Genomic DNA, 18,862 nt, shown 5'->3' on the forward strand with positions numbered 1-18,862 from the left:
TATTGCAAGCTAATAATTAAGCTGAACTGGATTTGGTTTCGATTCATTTTTTATTTACTAAGCTTGCAAGTTTGCAGAAAATGCAAAAAAAGTGTAAAAAGTAAAACATGTCGGGCAGACAATTGCTATTTTTTAATGAAACTGAACTTAAAGAAAATTTCATAGAGAGAAGAAATTTTCCTGCTCCCATAAAAAAAACTCGAAGAGAATTAAATACTAAGTCGACTTAATGTCTGGATAAATAAGAAATCTTCTGGTGGTTGTTTAGAGTTACGTCGGTGACTAAGGCTACTAGGCTATAATATTAGGCTACAACTATGGCTACAATAGTTCAAGTAAAGGTGTGGGGTTAATAGTTAAGAGCAGATTCAAAAGAAGGGAAAAGTATTCAAAGCTCATTTGCTTGAAATGCTATTTATATAATTTCCAAATTGGAGATAGTTGTCAGACGCTGGAGCGGTAGGAGATCTTTAGGTAGATGGACGGTAAATTATGTTTTCGTTGATTAGTCACCTTTTCAAAAAATCAATTATGATTACGGAAATTCTTTTTAGACAATAAAACTAATTAATACGATTATAAGGGCAACGTTTTAACGATAAATCTGACAGAAATACTGACTAACTGATTATTATTGAATTTTATTTAAACCAAAACACGCAACCATTAGAGCATAATACGGAGAAGCAGCTTAAATTTATGTAAATCCAAGTTTGACAAGAAAATAGTCACAGAAAAAAGTTACGGACTGTAAAACTATTTTGAATATAAATGATACGTTTCAACTATTTTAGCAATAGTTGCAATAGGAACATGATTAATATAAGAACTATACTGCAGTTTTTTCTAATGAGTTTGTTAAATCATTAAAGTTCAACGATTTCATTTCTTTTCGTTTAAATATTTTAAGCAATTCCTTCGCGAATATAATTGTTGCAATTAAAGAAGAAACCTTAAGTGTAAAAATGAAGCTACAGATTTTTTTTCTAATTAAATGATAAAGTATGTTTCGTTAGTGCGTAAATCATTAACACCTGCGAAAAAAGTAATTTTTTTCCATACGGAGAGGAACATTTGTGAAAAAAAGTTTAAGGTTGAAATGAAGCCAATTCTTTCATAAGAAATGATTTTTTTTTTTTGTTTTACCTTTGGATTATATTAATTTCTGATATAAATGTAACTTTTAGACCAAATATGTTAATTTTGAAGAAAAAAATTAGCATGCAATTTTTTATTAATGTTATTTCTGAGGGACATATTTTGAAAATAAATTTCGTACTTAAATTTATTAATAACGCAGAATTTATTGTATAAGATAAAAACGCAAAAGGAAAGAAAAATAGCAGGTCTTAAAATAATAAAAAAGAAAAAATTATTAAAAATTTATAACTTATTAATAATTTAAAATTAAAAAAATTTAAAAATTATTAAAAACGAAAAAAAGATAATTAGAAATTTGTAAAAAAATAACAACGAATAACATTATCAGCTTACACGATTATATGCGCAAAAACGTGCTTTCTAATATTTTATTAAATTAATATAGCCAAAGCAAAATATATCAATTCAATAGCGAGAGGAGCAATGAAAAAGAAAATAAAACATTTCGTAAACATTAATTCATCAAGTAAAATTGTCAAACAAATTCAAGAGAAATTCAAAATGAAACACAAATAACATCACATAAAGCGAGAGGGCGAAAGATGTCATGTTCTTACAAATATTTTGCAAAAATGATTTAAAAATTCCAGATTACAAAATATGAAAAAAGAAGCCTAAATAGAAGGTAGTGGGATATATTTTTTTTTTTCTTGTTTTCTTTGTGTTTTTGTCATTGAATTATTTTTCATAAATTGCTTAAAAGGCTTTATAACATTAACTCAAGCATAAAAAGATCATAAATTGAGAGACTATTAAAAATGGCAAGATTAAGAAGCAAAAAATCAATTGTTTCTTAGCTATGATTACGTTTAAATCAAGAATTGAAGATTCCTTACCATCTCTTACTTATTTCGCAAAACACAAAACACTTAATAAAGCGCCTTAAATAGTCAATTTATCATAAATAAGAGCAACTTGAACAGGAAGACTTTTATGAATCATTTAGCTCAAAATGCTTAGAAGACTTAATAACATTAACTGGAGCATTAAAGAAATCTTTAATTGATACAGACAACTAAAAAAGACAAAATAATGCTAATTACATGCATAGAAGGCGAAAAAAATCCAGCAAAAACAACAGTGGAAACAAATTCGGAATGTGGGTACTCGCAAAAAAGAAATAACTCGCGGGTGATTTGCTGGTACTGATTAATTAACTCTATTGATCCAAGCTTCTTTAAGATCAACAGCGGTGTGAAAATAGGAGTTTTTAGAGCAATTATAAATTGATTCTAACGGTTCTTTAGCTATATTTTGCATCCCTTCATTTTTAAACATCATTATTAAAACAGTAAGAGTTTAGAGAAATGAGCTTAAATATCTTAAGCAAATAATCGGAAAATCTATAAGTAACAATCATCTGTGTGAAATACGTTAATTACTTAAATGTATGCTAATTTGTTCAGGAATTTTTTTGTTCAGGAATTTCTTTCTGAAACATGGTACTTGGTCAATCGACGTTATAAAATAGCATATATTACTTCTGTATTCTCACAATTACTTAGCACATTGCTTCATAAGCCAAATATGCATTGTTTTACACACGTCGTCACAATTATTAAAAATAACACTATTTCGTAAGTTTTGCAACGATTATTTAAAACTCTGTAATAAATAAATTCGTCTTTCAAGAAAATAAATAAATTCGTCTTTCAAGTGTTTCCTGCACATTAAAAATTGGATTGTCAAAATTCACGAAATTTTCTTTGTTTTGACGAAATTGTTTCCTGGGAAATTTTCCTTGTGAAAATTACGTCAACTTAAAGAAATTACAAGATTTACTTATTCATATGTACGAATTTCGTCAAACGAAATTCGCATATATGAATAAGACGAAATTGTTTCCTGGGAAATTTTCCTTGTCAAAATTACGTTAAATAAAAGAAATTACAAGATTTACTTATTGATATATACGAATTTCTTTAAACGCATTAAAGCTTAATGTAACATATTAACAATTTTTTTTGCAAATTCAAAATAAAATGAAAGAAGCATGAAAGTTTAGTTATTGCGAAGAAATGAGCTCAGAAAACCTTTTTAACAAAAAATGTGCTAACAATTTTAAAAGTGGATTGAATTTGTTGTAGGTCCCTAAGAATGCACAGAGTGATGAAGCAGTACCCTATGTTTATTAAATTGTATAATTTTCTTCAGTAATAAGGTCCTGTTTGTTTACTTTCAGTTTCAGTAGAAACAAAGGTCGATTTTAATTTAAATAGTTGGTATTTTTTTTTTAAATCTTAAACCTGTATCTTGAATAAATTAAATTTGAAGTGTGAACCCCATCTTTTATTCCAAATTTTTGAGGAGAAAAAGAACCAATAAAAGTCTCAAAACTATTTCTTTAACAAGGAAATGATCATAAGAATAAAGACGATAAAAGATATATTATAAACGCTCTGAAGGAGGGAAATTATTGATTCGTCGAGAATGGATAATTTATAAGAAGAAGACTAAGCGATAGTTTGAGTTTACTTTATAAATTGCTTGCACCGTATTTGATTTGATATTTATTGGTATAAATTTAAAATTTAAGACTGGAACTGCATTATAAAATTTCGAAAACTATAAAGGATAAGACTTTTTTTTTTTTTTTTTTTTTTTTGCATAAAATATTAATGAATATGCATAAGATAATAGGAGGATTTGAGCTGAGTTTCCAATAAATCACTGAAAGTTTAAGATTTATTGGAAAATAAATTATCATGAGTTTAAACTCTTCAAAAATCAATCTTTTTCAAATGTTTAAAATAAATTTTATAGACTTATAATTGAAATTTTTCTTTTTACTTCGCTTTAAATTCTTCTATACAGAAAACTCTCACTGCATGTGAAATTTATATTTATTGTGTTTACAGTATGTCTTCAGTTATACGAATATCTTTTATTCAAATATTTTTGTTAACCACCTTTCTCTGTCGTTCTGTGTTTATTTTTGACTATTTTATTTTTTATATTTTTATTAATCTATTTTATTTTTATTTTATGTATTTTTTTGTTGAATGTAAAGATCATGTTTAATAAGGAAGGTAAGGCACAAGTCTAGAAATGTTGTAGGGGGACTAAATAAATGCGTTTTTTGAATTGACTCTTTTTTTTAAAGAATTATTATTGCATAAATTATGAAACATTTACGCTCTACTCCTTAGGCAAGAATGGCAGAAGAACACTAAGTTGGAAAGGATTACTGCAAATTGCTCAAATGCTCATCTCAATTTATTTTTCAAAAAAAAAAAGTCTTTTAGCCCCTTAACGATCGGTTAATTTTCAAGAAAACGGTCATAAAAGTGCCAATTTTTTTTTTGGTTTTGTATTTGTATTACGAATTTGATTAGTGCTGATATCTAGCTTAAAATAAACTAACTATCTACAATTACCTTAAAAATATCCTGGTACTGCCATCTGGTGTGTAAAATGAGAAATAAAATATTTTCCGGACAAAGGAAATGAATTAGTTTTATTGTTATTGGCGCGTTACTACTCAACACGCCAGCCCGTCAATATCACGGAAGCGAGAAATAGAGGGCGAAACCTCACCCCGTCATTTTCACGGGAGCGAGAAGGACGTGGTTAAGCCATCCTTTCAAAAGAGGAGGGGCTTTAAAAATGCATCATTAGTTCACTGAAGGTCTTTTCAAAATAAATAATTTAAGGGACCCATTTTTTTTTTTTTTTTTAATTTTGTATATAAATTACAGCACATATCTAGCGTTTAATGAAATGCTCTAAAGTTTTCAACATATTTTTTAAAAAAAAAATACAAAAAAATTACCTAGCTATCAAATTATTTTTTTTTTTGCGCTTTCTATTCTTTATTATCTAAAAACTTAAAATTCGACTTGATTTCCCTTAGAAGTCGTAGCGCTTTGAAATACCCTATGCTTACATATTATCTTTTGCCTGCTTTAAGGATCATGATGCCCCTTAACATTCCCAACACAACTTTTCTTTTTTTTTAAAACAAGGATTTACTTATTAATCGAATTTTCGGAACAAGAAGGAATAGAGGCGAAAAATCCACATTTAGGAAACGTCAAACGAAGAATAAATATATTCAGTCTTCAGTTTTGCAGAAAACGGGTTTATGTCTAGGTGGAAACTCTTTTCGTTCGTAAAAAGTATTCGTATGGCTCTTTAAAGAAGAGAGAAAAAGAATATTTTGAACTTTGTATATTCCGGTCACTCCACATTATCCAATTCTCAAAGAATAGCTTTAAAAATTGCTGGCTAAGGAAAGGCCAGATGTGTTCGTACAATGAGATAGATGGAAAAGAACTCCAACTTTGCAAAGGTTGGGTCTAAGCCAAATGGAGTCTTAGCTATAAATGCATAAGCATCTAATGTTTTATGGCAAACTTAAGAATAGAGCGTTAAAATATCCAACAAAACTATCTTTTTCTAAACAAAACAATGAAAAATAAAATTTATAGACACAAAATATATAAATTATGTTTGCAGTTTTGTAAGTTGTAAAACTTTGATTTGCTTGAGATTAATTTTATATTATTTTATAACCGTGTTTGAGCAGACGACCTAATTTTGAGTTTAACTGCTCATGTTCAACTCTGTAGCCTTGTAATTTTGAACCCAATCCAGAAGACAAAGGAACTCTTGGATGGAATATTGGGAGAAATTCGCTTTTGCGGTGGATTTTTTGATGGATCTAACCCGCATTTGCGTTACATGGAGAGGAATACCACGAAAACCTCATATGGTTAGCCAGACGATAAGGGGACTCTAACCCATATTGCGCCACAACTGACAATAATTTACATTAGCACTGTGGCCGGTGCGATCCGGAGGTGGATATCGTTTCAACCAGCCATCGCTGGGATTCGAACCCGATTCACCTCGTTGAGAGTGGAGCTCTCCATTCTCTGAACCACTACGGCTCCTTGAAATTAATTGATGAAATATATTTTTTTTTGTGGTGGAATGCATTTTTGCAAATTTGCAATTATCGTAATCGATAGGGATACTTAAACCACTAACGCTATTTTGCTGGGAGAATTTCGAATGTTGTTTTGAGTTTCATTGTTAAATTCCATGCCATGGTTAGTAAAGTATAAGACTATAGGATTTTAGTTATGTGTGTTTTAAATGTGCGTGTATACACTTGACTATGTTTAGGATAAATTCCTTATAAAATTAATGCTTCATAATTTAAATCACCTTTTAAGTTTTCACACATTTATCACACAATACCCTCTACAAATTGTTAGTAGTAGCAATAGTAAGTTGCACCCTCTACAAATATTTTTAAACAGCAATCCAAAGAAAACTTTTATAGTTCGTTTACTTTGATTGATTAATTTTTCATTTGGAGTTTTTCTCTTTTTTTCTTTTAAATTTATTGCATTTCCTAGAACAACGCAACAAAAACCACCTACAATTTTTCTCAGAATTATGGATGTAATTAATGCTGATATTAGTTGCTCCTATAAAGCCTGAAGTAATCAAAAGAAGACGCTATACTTTTTCTTTAAAACTTGTTAACTCCATAAAGTGGAGATTATAAATTAAAATTCAAAATAGACTAAATTAAAATTTCTTGAGTTTCACTAAAACGATGTCAATTAATTTAATTTGGGGAAATTTCAAATGCAATCTACTTTATCAAACGCAGTTAGAATCTGCTTTATTGTTATCTTGGTATTTGTATTAGCCACTGAAATCGCAGTTAACTGAATTAAATGCTATATTTTTCATATAAACAAACTTAGGCCATTCTTGCCACTTTTAATACTGTCTTTTCTTTACAGTTAAAGTGCGCAATTACCAATACTAGCCATGCCTATGATGACTACAAAATACTTTCTAACGACTTGTACTCTAGTTTCATAAAAAACAGTTTTTTTTTAAATTTAAATAATTAATGCAAAAACATAACAAACTTGAAAATAAATATAATCAAAAATGTACAAAAAAAAAGTGTGTTTAAAAATTCTACTCATTACTGTGTTGCGCTGTCATTTTCATAAATTTTTATCTTTTTTTGAAGTAATTGTAAACAGCAACTTCTAAAATAACAAAATTTTCCAATTTTTCTCATTTGCGTCTTTGTATTCCCATTTGTTCTTTCCTAACTCAATGCTTGATTTAAATAATTGCATAGAAAACATCCGAAAGTTTTTGTCTTTTTGTTCATTTCTTTTATCAGCATATTCTATGCTTGAATGCTTCGTTGCGCTGCAACATTTCTAAAATTAGTTTTTCAGCGTATATTTACAATGTTAAGTAAAGTAATGTAGTTGGTCGGATAGTCGAATCACTAATTAGATGTTTGCGTTTTGTCGAAATGAATTTAACCATATGCTGAAAAGGAAATCATAGATAATATAACTTTCTCTTAAGACTTTTTCGTAAAAAGAAAATAAACCTTCTTTCAAATAATTTTAACAATTAAATGAAGGTTTATTAGGATACTGCAATATTTCTATTTAATTTTATTTTAATAAATGTTGTTACGATGTTTTCTCCGAAACATATATATATATATATATATATATATATATATACATGAAGAGGAAAATAAAGTAAGGGATGCTTTAAATGATGTTTGGTGTTCTTCACTATTTCCTGGTTTTGCTGCTTTTTGAATTAGTCCTGCTATATGTATATATATAGCAAATTATGGTTTAACACATATCTCTGAGTAAAAAAAATTAAGATAACTTTATGAGTAGAATTTCCGATGAATTTAGATTGTCACTGTTTACTAATTCAAACAGCTGTGAGATATTATTGTAAATAAATAGTTGTAATAGAAAAAGACGCTATTTATTTTGAAATTTTCTATGATGTTTCGAAGAAATCGTTCATGCTTTCTACTTCTTTCTAATTTCGATTCCTAATCACTGAAGTGTTAAGAGAAATCGACGACAAAATCATGTTTATCGCAGAATTGTTTCGAAATTCCAAATCAATCAATGAGTTGACTTTCCATCATCGTTAAATTCATCATTTAGGGTTAAACACGTGACTAATCTATCAAACTAGCTTGAAAGCTTAAAACGATTGATATGGGTAAATGTTTATTTTATTCAATTTCATTTTCTACGAAAAAAGTTCAAATATATCATATTTCGCGATCCTATGATGATTTATTTGACAAAACAAAATTTTCTACGTAAGATCTTTATAAATAGATATGATTAATACCAGACACCTTTCTAAGCTTATAAATCTGAATAATTTCTCTTATCTTGATAATAAAATATTGATTGCTTAAGTAAATGTATAAGATAATAAGCAATATATATGTTAACAGTGTTAAAGATAATTGCATGAGGCAATGTCATAAATAAAGTACTTGAAATAGCCAATTTGTATAATTAGTTATACAGATAAAAAAAAAGGCTGAGAAAATAGGGCGAATTTCCGGCCAAAAAGTATCATGCGTTTCACAAATGCAAATAATTTTTTTTCCCCTGATTTTATCAATTTACAAATGTTTTGTGTCAAAAAGATCTACCAATGCTTTGCGTGTTATTTCGCGACAGTTAATTATTATTAATTATTTATAATTATTTGCGTGACGTATTAAAAAAAATACGTCATCTTCAACTAACTTCCGACATAAAAATTTATTACTCGTTTTTTTTCCACATTTATGAACTTGCTATTTTTCTTAAAATTCTATTTAAATAGTAATAATTACAATAACTAAGCTTGCATTTAGGAATAAAAATAAATCACCCCATTACTTTGTTTTCTTGTACATAGCAATTTTTGAAAATTAATCGTTATTATTAGAAATAAATACTGATTGAGTCACCTAATTGCATAACTTTGTGAAGGTAATTTTTATATTAATTACATAAAACAGTCTGCAGTCAACAAAAATTGATTATTTTAGTTTCAAGTAGTGATCATTATGCCTACAGAAACGGGCTTAATGTATTCTAAGAAATTGTGCTGTTTTTATAAGAGACAAAACCTTTTATAGATAAAATCGGGTTCTTAAATTTTGAAATATGGGATCATATACTACGACTCATTAATTTCAATTAACTATGTTTTTTTGCAAAATTCGATAATTATGTAACATTCTTGTAACTTTTGTAGCAAAATAGGGAAAACAAATCATTTTAGTACATTGCGCAAAGACAAAATTGTGGAGAAAAATTTTGATGGTCGCATCATAGTACGGACAATACACATGGTGTCAGTTAGATCATTTGGACAAATATATTAGAGATAGAAATATTAAAAGTCGAAGTTCTCTATACTAAGTAATTCAATACAATTGAAATAACATGAAATCCAAGACTTTAGACAAACCAAATAATAAAATGCTTCTAATGTGTGGGAGGAAGGTTATTTTTAAATGGAGATTCCTTTTGTTAAGGGAAGATTTAAGATAAAATTCTTTTGCGTATCCTTTGTGCATTTTTTTTTCTTGAATGAAATATTATATACTTGCGAAAGTTTTTATTACATTGTGTATTTCTTACAAAAATTGAAAACTATAATGGGTGTATTAAAATAAATATGCAGTAGTGGATTTTTAATAAGGCGACTCAATGAGCTATTGTGGAAGAAATAAAAAGTTAAAAGAAGTTTTTTATTATTATTATTTTTATTTCTGGCATTTAATTTTCACAATATTTTGGTTCAAAGGGCACTGAGCTCATGTTCAAGAGTTCGTGGGTTCGATCCCCGCCGGTCAAAGACCCCCCGTGTAGTAAATGATGACGGATGCACATTAAATCTCTAGATTCATAATGTCATGCATGTTCCCATAACAAATCATACCTCTGGGGTTACTGATCCAGGAGTTTCCTTGTCTTCTGGATTGGTTCAAAATTACAAGGCTACGGAGTTGAACATCAGTTGTCGTAAACCAAAAATTGGGTCGGCTGTTCAACGACCGATATAAAATATTGAAAAAAATATTGCTGGGAATCCAAATATGAAACTCTTTAGCAACTGTATTTTTTTTTTAATTATTTCGTTTTCATCTTATAGATTTATAATGGTCGAAAAATGTTTTTTTTAAAAATCATAAAAACTATTTTGGAATAGATTTCACCGAAAACATAAAATGTAATCAGAACTCTATATTTTTGCGAATTTATTTTAGTTATAGGTACTAATAAATAAAAAAACATGTATACAACAATTTCCTATTTTACCTATGTATATGTATTTAGATATTTACAGCCAGCACAATTTTATTAAAAATAAGTCATAGTGAAAATTTCAACAATAAATACTTATACTGCTTCTTAAATAAGACATTTAGAAAAGAAAACTTACATTCGACATCAAGGTAATAACACTTTATTGATCCAAAAGAAAAAGATTTTCATTTTTGAATTTCTCTTACCTAAAAGAAAAAAAAAGTATAATTCATTACGCAATGCAAAGTTTAGAAGAAAAAAAAGAATATTTGAAATCTCTCTCGTAAATCACTAGTTCTAGCATTTTCGACATTCTTGTTTAATCACATTAAGAAACCTTATTTTAAACAAAGTAAACAAGTTTTGCTTCTTGCGAAGGATGAAAAGACTAGCTCAATAATTTAAACTAATTTAATTAGTTATTTCACTAATGTCAAGTGAAGCAAAACTTCGATTTACAAATGAAATTAGAGTACGTATACACTTTCATGAGGAATGATGAAAATATTTTTCCTTAATTTAATTTTATCTTTTTTAAGCGAATAAATTCTGAAGTTGCTTTGAAAGACCAATTCAATTGCCTATTAGATTTCTTTTTATTGCTTTAATAAAATTGTGACTGAATTTATTTCAACTAATAAACATGCACAATGAGTTAAAAAAAAATCAAACATCGCGAGGAATTGCTCTAAATAATCTTTGATCTATTAATCTAAATCTCCTTTAAGCAAACTTTTTGGTTCTTATTGTCTACTTCCAGCATTCTAATCAATTAAAACAATTTAATTAACCTATTTAAATCGAATCAAAACTACTTTTTTTTAATTAAACATTCCTCTGAGCCATTGGACGGAAAAACTACACTTTTTGTAGTTAACTACAACTACTGCATTACAAAAACTAAAACTACTTGTTTTAAATGAAGCACGCGACTACAAACTACTTTCTAAATGTAGTCCCTATTTCACTACTCTTAAGAGACGAACTTTCACTACATCCTTGTTCAAAATGAAAAAAGAAATTGTCTTTAAACATGAGGAATTATTAAGACATAGTTATTCATGTTTACATGAGTCAATTCAATATTCTAAACCATTTTTTACGAATTTATTCGTTTAACGCTCAACTTCTAATCCCTTTTTCGATAGTGAATATTTAATATAGGAAATGCAAGGAAATTATAAAATATTTGCGATTAATTTAAGTGTTTAATGCGCTTTTACTTGCCCTAAAAATAAAGTTTATCGAAAACTACAGAGAAAATATGATTCCTTCCATTTGAATAACATCAATGTTTCATGAATGTACATTGTAATGATTTTGTCACATTGTGTGACAAAATAATTGTAATTTGTCACATGACTAAAGTGACAAATTAGCTATTATTTGTAATGATTAGTTTAAATGTTAGTAATATATAATTCTAAATATGTAATTTTTTTAACGCTTGACCACGGGGTCATTCTCATTACGACTATTGGAGACGCTAAGGCTTGTACCAATCAGATTCGATAAGTTAATCGCGTTTGAACCTTATTTGCTTACTAAGCTATCGTTAAAAGTAGTTAGCGGAAATCATTACAAACGATTGTTTTTTTTTTAAGAATTATCATACTTCACTACTATCAGCACTCACAACATTACTTTTTTTTAAGAATTATCATACTTCACTACTATCAGTACTTACAACTATCAGTACTCGCAACAATACTATCAGTACTCACAACATTACTTTTTTTTAAGAATTATCATACTTCACTACTATCAGTACTCACAACAATCAGTACTCGCAACATTACTATCAGTACTCACAACATTACTTTTTTTTAAGAATTATCATACTTCACTACTATCAGTACTCACAACTATCAGTACTCGCAACATTACTATCAGTACTAACAACATTACTTTTTTTTAAGAATTATCATACTTCACTACAAACTACGAAGTAGCGACTACACTAATTTTGCTACTAATAGCACACTACTTCCGACCACTGTACTAAACCAAACCGTTGCAAGCCTAAGTAGTCCAACTGTATAGAGAAAATGGTTTTAATAAATACGTCAATACAAATTGCGCAGCATTTAAGTATATTACGATTGCAATGATGATACAGTTCTTAAATTCTCAAATAAATGAGTAGACAGGTTCTGGGGGTGAATCTCTATAAGGAGGTGGATCTCTTAATTTTGTGATATTTAGGGGTCTTGCAATTATTCCAATGATTGGGTGATGGTATGGTGGGTTTTGACATTTTCCAAAGGATAGGCGGATCTTGGAATTTTAAAAACGAAGTGAAACTAGGAATTTTATATGAGAAGGTTAAATTGTTAGAAAGCACCTAGGATAGAAATTGTACCCTGATATTTCCTATCACGATTTAACAGCATAATTGTCTCTTTAAGCGTCCCGCAATAAAATGTAAAATAGAAATTTACTCGCTTATTATATGGACAGTCTTACAGCTTAGGGGAATTACAGCATAAAACACTGAATATTTTCCTTTATAATAGTAAAGAAATGTTAAAAAATACAGTAACATTACAAAATTTAAAAAAAAAAACGGTTTAACAGACTACATAACTATATAAGTTTAGCAGACTACTACAGAACAATATATAGTCATGATAAGTTAATACATGGAGGCACATTATTGACAACTGATTGACGCATCATAGGTTAGAGTTTGATTCAATATCCGTGTGTGCAGAAGGCTTTTGGTTTTATCCAAATCAAAAATATCAAAAATACAAAAGTTGAATACTTAAGTAGTCGTTCAGTTTTTATACAAGTAGTCTATAAAATACCAAAAAAATTAAACCTAATTAAATTTAGTAAAAAACATTAATATTGGCTGCAATAAAAGAGAAAATTTGGATTATTTACTTACTAAATCTCTAGAACCCTTTCCTATTTCTTATATACTTTTGCACAATAAATATTTACTTGAAGGATAATCTGATGGCTTTGAAGTAAGTTTAATTAATAAGTCCATTAAGAAAAAAATTAACAAAAAAATTACACGAAAGGTAGTGAAATACTTTAAAAATAGTATCTCAAAACTTCATAGATTATTGGAAAAGTTTAGAACAGTCGGGAAAAGTGTAATTTCCATTTCTTTAACTATTTTATTGAAAGTTATTTTTGCAGCTAACGAATCCAATACAGACCAATAAATATGCTACAAAAAATAATATTTGAGACATCTAAAATATAAAAATCAATCTTTGCATATTGCAAAGAAGACTCAGCCACGTTTTAGGGCGCTTTCCAATAAATAAGCTCAAGAAATGGCAGAAAAAAAGGAAAAACTAGGAGAATCGAGGGAGATTCCGTTTTTTCCCACTTTCTAGATATCCAGACGAGCAGGTCCATTGGAGAAAGAGTGCGTCCGATATAGACTACAAAAGGAGGGCATCAATTCTTGCAAAATAGATATCCTTTTTTTTTCAGGAAAACTCCTATCCAACGCATATTTTTTTTCACCCTCAGGACTCATCATTCAGTTCTTGAGTAGCAGTATGTGTATAAAAGCGTAGAGGAATCTGGATTGAGATAAGCAGCGAGAAGATAATAGTTCGATATAAGTTGAATGAGAGATATCTTGAACAAAAAAAAAAAAAAAAAGATACACACAGTACTTGTTTCATAACAGCTTAATTTCTTTATGGAATCTTATCGTAATATAAATACGGATCTATGCAATGAGCTAAAGAGTTCGAGCTTTTAAAAAATGATAAATAAAAGTATAAACAGTAAAACATTTTTAGTACATCTTAACATAAAAAATGGTGTAATAAAACACTAAATATAATTCATGCACGAAGAAAAAAGTCTGGTAAAATTACCGTACTGTATGCTAATGACATTTCTGGTAAAATTCTGGCGATTAACACCAAATTATATGGTATTCAAACCATTCATTTTGTAATTTTTCCGTTCATATGATAACGGTTTTCTGGAAATTCTGGTCTTAGTTAACACATTTAGTTAAAAATAAAAAAACTGAAAAATAAATTTAACCGAATAAATGGTTTTAATACCAAGCTCTAAGGTATCATGATAGAATTACAATATTTACCAAATTTTGTTGCCTAATATAAAACCATATTGTATTGTGAATTTTACCAGAATAGTTACTAAAGGAACTGGCCTTGCATCAGAAAGTGTCTGGGTTTGAATCCAGGACAAGGTATGGATGTTCTTTCATTCTCTGTACTATCTGTCCTTACTATGGGAGCAACGTTGGCCCACCTAATATGGTGTGCCAAAAAGAGTTGCCAACAAATCTGCCTTTCAGATGTATGTATGGCGAAAAAGAAAAACTTTGGCAAACCTTTGTGAAAGCTGGACTCAACATTCTCTGAATGATTTCCCGTAAATCAGAATTCCCAAAAATGGATTTCATAACATAGTTTGATCCTGAAGAAAGTATTTTAGTGGAAAAAGGTAGTGATATACAAACCCGAAGTGTTAAAAATATTGGATGATTTATTCTTATCTTAATACCCCTTTTAATGATATGTGAATGATATCGGAATCCTTAAAACCATATGGCAACCTGTTTTAAATAAATATTATTATTATTATTATTATTATTATTTAGCAATAAATATGTTATTGCAGTTAATAATAATATTTATATACATCCTTACATTTATTTATTACACCAGTTATTCTACATCCTTTTATGGTTTAGGTCAACAAGATTTTTTCAAACAATATTTGCATTTTAAAAATTGCCCATCATAATTTTCACGGAATTAATGAATATATAATTAGCACTGAACTTTAAATTATGTGCACATACGAACAAATAACACATCTATTTCAGTAATTTTTCTTACATAAGGAAGTAAGGTTGTGTCGTCAATCATGAATAAATATATGTGTTAGTGAGGATTGCAGCACTAAGAATTTTAGTGCTTATCATTCAAAGTCATTTTACTCATTTAGCTGTCAGTTAACAGTATGCAATTTTTTTTATCATAAAGCTTTTCCTCAGTTTTGACTGTCAAAAAGAATTATAAAACATTGGAAACGTCTAAAATTTCGACTTGAATGATTCAACTTCTAAACGTCATAACATGTGACACTCATTATAAGAAATGTGTTTACAATGTTATAAATGAATTAATTTTCAAATTAATTTGAATGAATTGTTTCAAGAAAGCTATAACTGTACCTCACATTTTCAAATATAACAATGGTCAATATTATCGTAGGAGATTGTTTTGCAAACTTACCCAGATCTTTCTTACGCATATTTTGCATTCAACATCGCTTACCGCTTGTTGACGTATACAATGCTACGCAGAGCTTTATTATTAAACATTCTTAATTTAATGTTATTTTCACTTTTTGCAAAATTCCCCATATTTCGGTCTATCTATAAACGAATAGAAAAAGTTTTGAAATGAAAAATAATAAATTAATGCAAAAAAATAAAATAAAAATTTAAAAATAAGATTTCTTTTGAAATAGCATTATCTAGAATCGAATCTATATGTCCGATTTGATTATCTTATTTTACTTGCGAGTTGAAACGACGTTGTTTAAAATGACGTAAAAATTTACGGACCATGCAATTTTTTTCGGCCGTTATTATATGAAATAATACTAAAGTAAATAATTCCTAACATCATTTTTAGTGGATTTCTCTTAGAATAAATGAGTTTAATTATAATGAGCAAAAATATTTCGATTTGCTAAAAAAAGTTCTGGAGGATGAAACTGGCAAAAAGTAAAATTAACATTAAGGGTCTAACTTTTGACAAAATTATTGGGACCGTTTCTCAGAGTAAGCTATTGAAACTATATCTTCCAGACTGCGGCAAACCACCTCACTATTTTGATGGTAAAAAAAAGGTATGCTTATTCAGATAAAGTACATTTTAGTGCCTGATTTCACCTTTTACTTAATAGTTAGCATTAACTAATTAGCATATTTGAAGTTTACTCCTTGAGTTATTAAGATTGGCACTTAATACCAGAAAATTCGATTACTAGAACAAAAGTTATTTAGGGTGACACCTTCGTACTGTACCCTCTTATAACCAATTTAAACTAATTATAATATTTTATCCCATAAAATGAATTGCATGGGACAGAACTTTTTTATTCCACTTAAACTATTTGACCCAGTGGCTTTAAAGGTTACAGGTTTTCGTACTTTTTTAACTTTCTTTTAATTTCCTGTTTTGAGTGTGTTGTATTGTTTCTGTTACACTTAGTCTTATACAAAGCTAATCATAGGATATAATTTAATATCAAGGGCTGTGACAATTTTAATATTTTATGATAGTTTTAATAGATACTTTTACAAAATATACTTTTAGTTTAATTTTTAAAAACAATAATAAATCCCTGCTTATATTAATAATTTTCCTTATGAGAAATTCAAGCATTCCTGCTTATTTTTCTGCTATTTTACTATGTTTAGATAATAAATATGAAAAACCAATACTAATTGCAAAATATTCTATAATTTTATTTACTTATTTATGTCTATTACCTAAGTTTTAAACTAAGTTTTGAAACCATTACTCAGTGATTAACTAGATGTTTAATTTCACTAATTAATTTTACTATTGCTTAATATTTGCATTTCACAAGTGGCAATAAAATGGAAAGTTTAAATTGGTCTTAGTATATTTTGTTCAATAAATAAATGTATTTTCACCTAAAATTTCCTTATTCTGTTTAATTTATTTAGAAAACAGTTGAGATTTTTAAAAACAAGTGATAATATCAAAAGAAATAATAGAATTTCAATCTGAATCACGTGTTGCTAGGAAAAGTGAAGAGATAAGCATTGGTATCGCTTGAATTTTTATACTTACATACTAAAGAAGCTAATTTCACAGATAAATTCTGCTACTTTTGATGTCGGAATCCCCTACTCTCATCTGCAGCATCATTGACGATGAGGGAACAGAACTCTCATTTATCATTGCGGATGATTTGCCGCGTTCTATTTTCGAACTTATGAAGAACAGTTGTCCAACCTGATGAAATTAAGGGAAGTTTTACGCATATTTCTAGCCCATTAATCATGCCTATATTTTTGGCAATTAATCTTGTTTTAATGTCTCAGCATTTTTTCCTGATAAGTATAAGACATGTATTTGAAAATGCATTACAAGAACTGACGCGAATCTGAATTTGCGCAGCAATGTGAAATCCTTCATGGGATCTATCTTTGACGTTTATTGCTTTTTTCAAAGAAAAAAAATTAAAGTTAAAGTGTTCATTTATCTTAGAAAAGAGCTTCCATACAAAAATACTTTGTATATTATTACGAAGCAGTTGTTTAAAATGTTGTGAGTAAGACTACGTATACGAAGGAATACAAACATTTATGGAGGACATAGTTTTTAAAATTAACGTCTTAGGTTATAGATAATTTTAACTTCCTCTTTAAATTAATGCTATTATTTTAAACATTTAGAACATACAAGAGAAAAATAGAATGAAAGAGAAGTTATATTTATCATCTAGAAGATAGCCTTTCATTTGTGTGATTTGCTATTTTTATAATTTAACGATAAGATTAAGATTGCAGAAAACGATAATGCTGTTGAACTTATTGCCCTATTAAGGTTGCAACAAGCTATTATATTTAACAAAAGATAGGGTATTCTTTATGATAATTATATTTAATACTGTAATATTATATTTAAACGATAATATTGTTAAAATTAGTGTCATATTAAGGCTGCAACAAATTATAAAATTATTATGGGTCCGAAGGCTTAAAACTTCTAACATAATGAAGAAAAAGTTATAACAGATAAGAAAATAACATAGTTAAAAACACTAAATATTATCAAAAATACAAATAAAGAATATACATTTAAATTTTTAAAAATTGAATAAATAATGCTAAATTATCATTTTTCTATTTTTTAAAAAAAAAAATTTTCCCATATTGCATAAATCGTATGTCAAATTTATAACCAGTTTTGTTTTATTGAAAATTCTCTAAATAGTTCCTTCAAATCAATTTCAATTTGCATTTGTACATCCTATTCACTCATATTTCTCGAACAATATTGTCCAACTTAGTCCCTTATCCTCAAATAATCTGATCACTTCATTCCAATCTCGCTATATCTTCAAATAATTTGATCACTTCACGCTTTTAAAATGGTTGGAATAAGTCGAATAAAGTATATATTAGATTAATCTTTCTGAAAATTTGACTCAAGCTTCATATATGGTAATATTTTTCAACTTGGTGTAATCTTAAGGTTGCAGTAAATTTGAACAATATTATCAACATAAATTTTAAACATTGCATATACTGAAAAAAAGGGTTTCTCAAAATTAAGCAAAAATGTGTCAAAATAGCTCCGAAACAGATATAGTCCAATTTGAAAACCCTGTGTATTCAAAATTGAAACAACATGTATAGTCATTGAGCAAAAAACAATGTCACAAATTTGAAGTTTATAGAAAAAAGTGTGAGAGTGACGTATGTTGGTAACCAGCAGGGTTTGGACCAAAGACCTCCGGAATTTCAGTAGAATGTTGTAACATCCCAGTCCCGAGAGAGTTTGGGAGCTTTACAT

At 28.3% G+C, this 18,862-nt stretch overlaps 1 protein-coding gene across 7 annotated transcripts in view; it reads right to left on the reverse strand.

Moving 5' to 3' along the window:
• LOC107448983 (FAT atypical cadherin kugelei) overlaps positions 1-18,862 on the reverse strand; it is a 653,420-nt gene that overhangs the window by 517,421 nt on the left and 117,137 nt on the right. For 3 of the 7 annotated variants that reach the window (XM_087154412.1, XM_087154413.1, XM_071187807.2), the window contains one exon: positions 10,423-10,492. The exons of the other annotated variants lie outside the window; for them this stretch is intronic. The gene's annotated coding sequence lies outside the window, so the exon portion shown is untranslated. The remainder of the gene's footprint in view (positions 1-10,422; positions 10,493-18,862) is intronic. 7 annotated transcript variants of the gene reach the window in all.

The sequence above is a fragment of the Parasteatoda tepidariorum genome, chromosome 11 (assembly GCF_982258835.1).
Source record: "Parasteatoda tepidariorum strain Cologne lab strain chromosome 11, Ptep-v5.0, whole genome shotgun sequence".
In the NCBI taxonomy this organism is placed as follows: domain Eukaryota; kingdom Metazoa; phylum Arthropoda; class Arachnida; order Araneae; family Theridiidae; genus Parasteatoda; species Parasteatoda tepidariorum.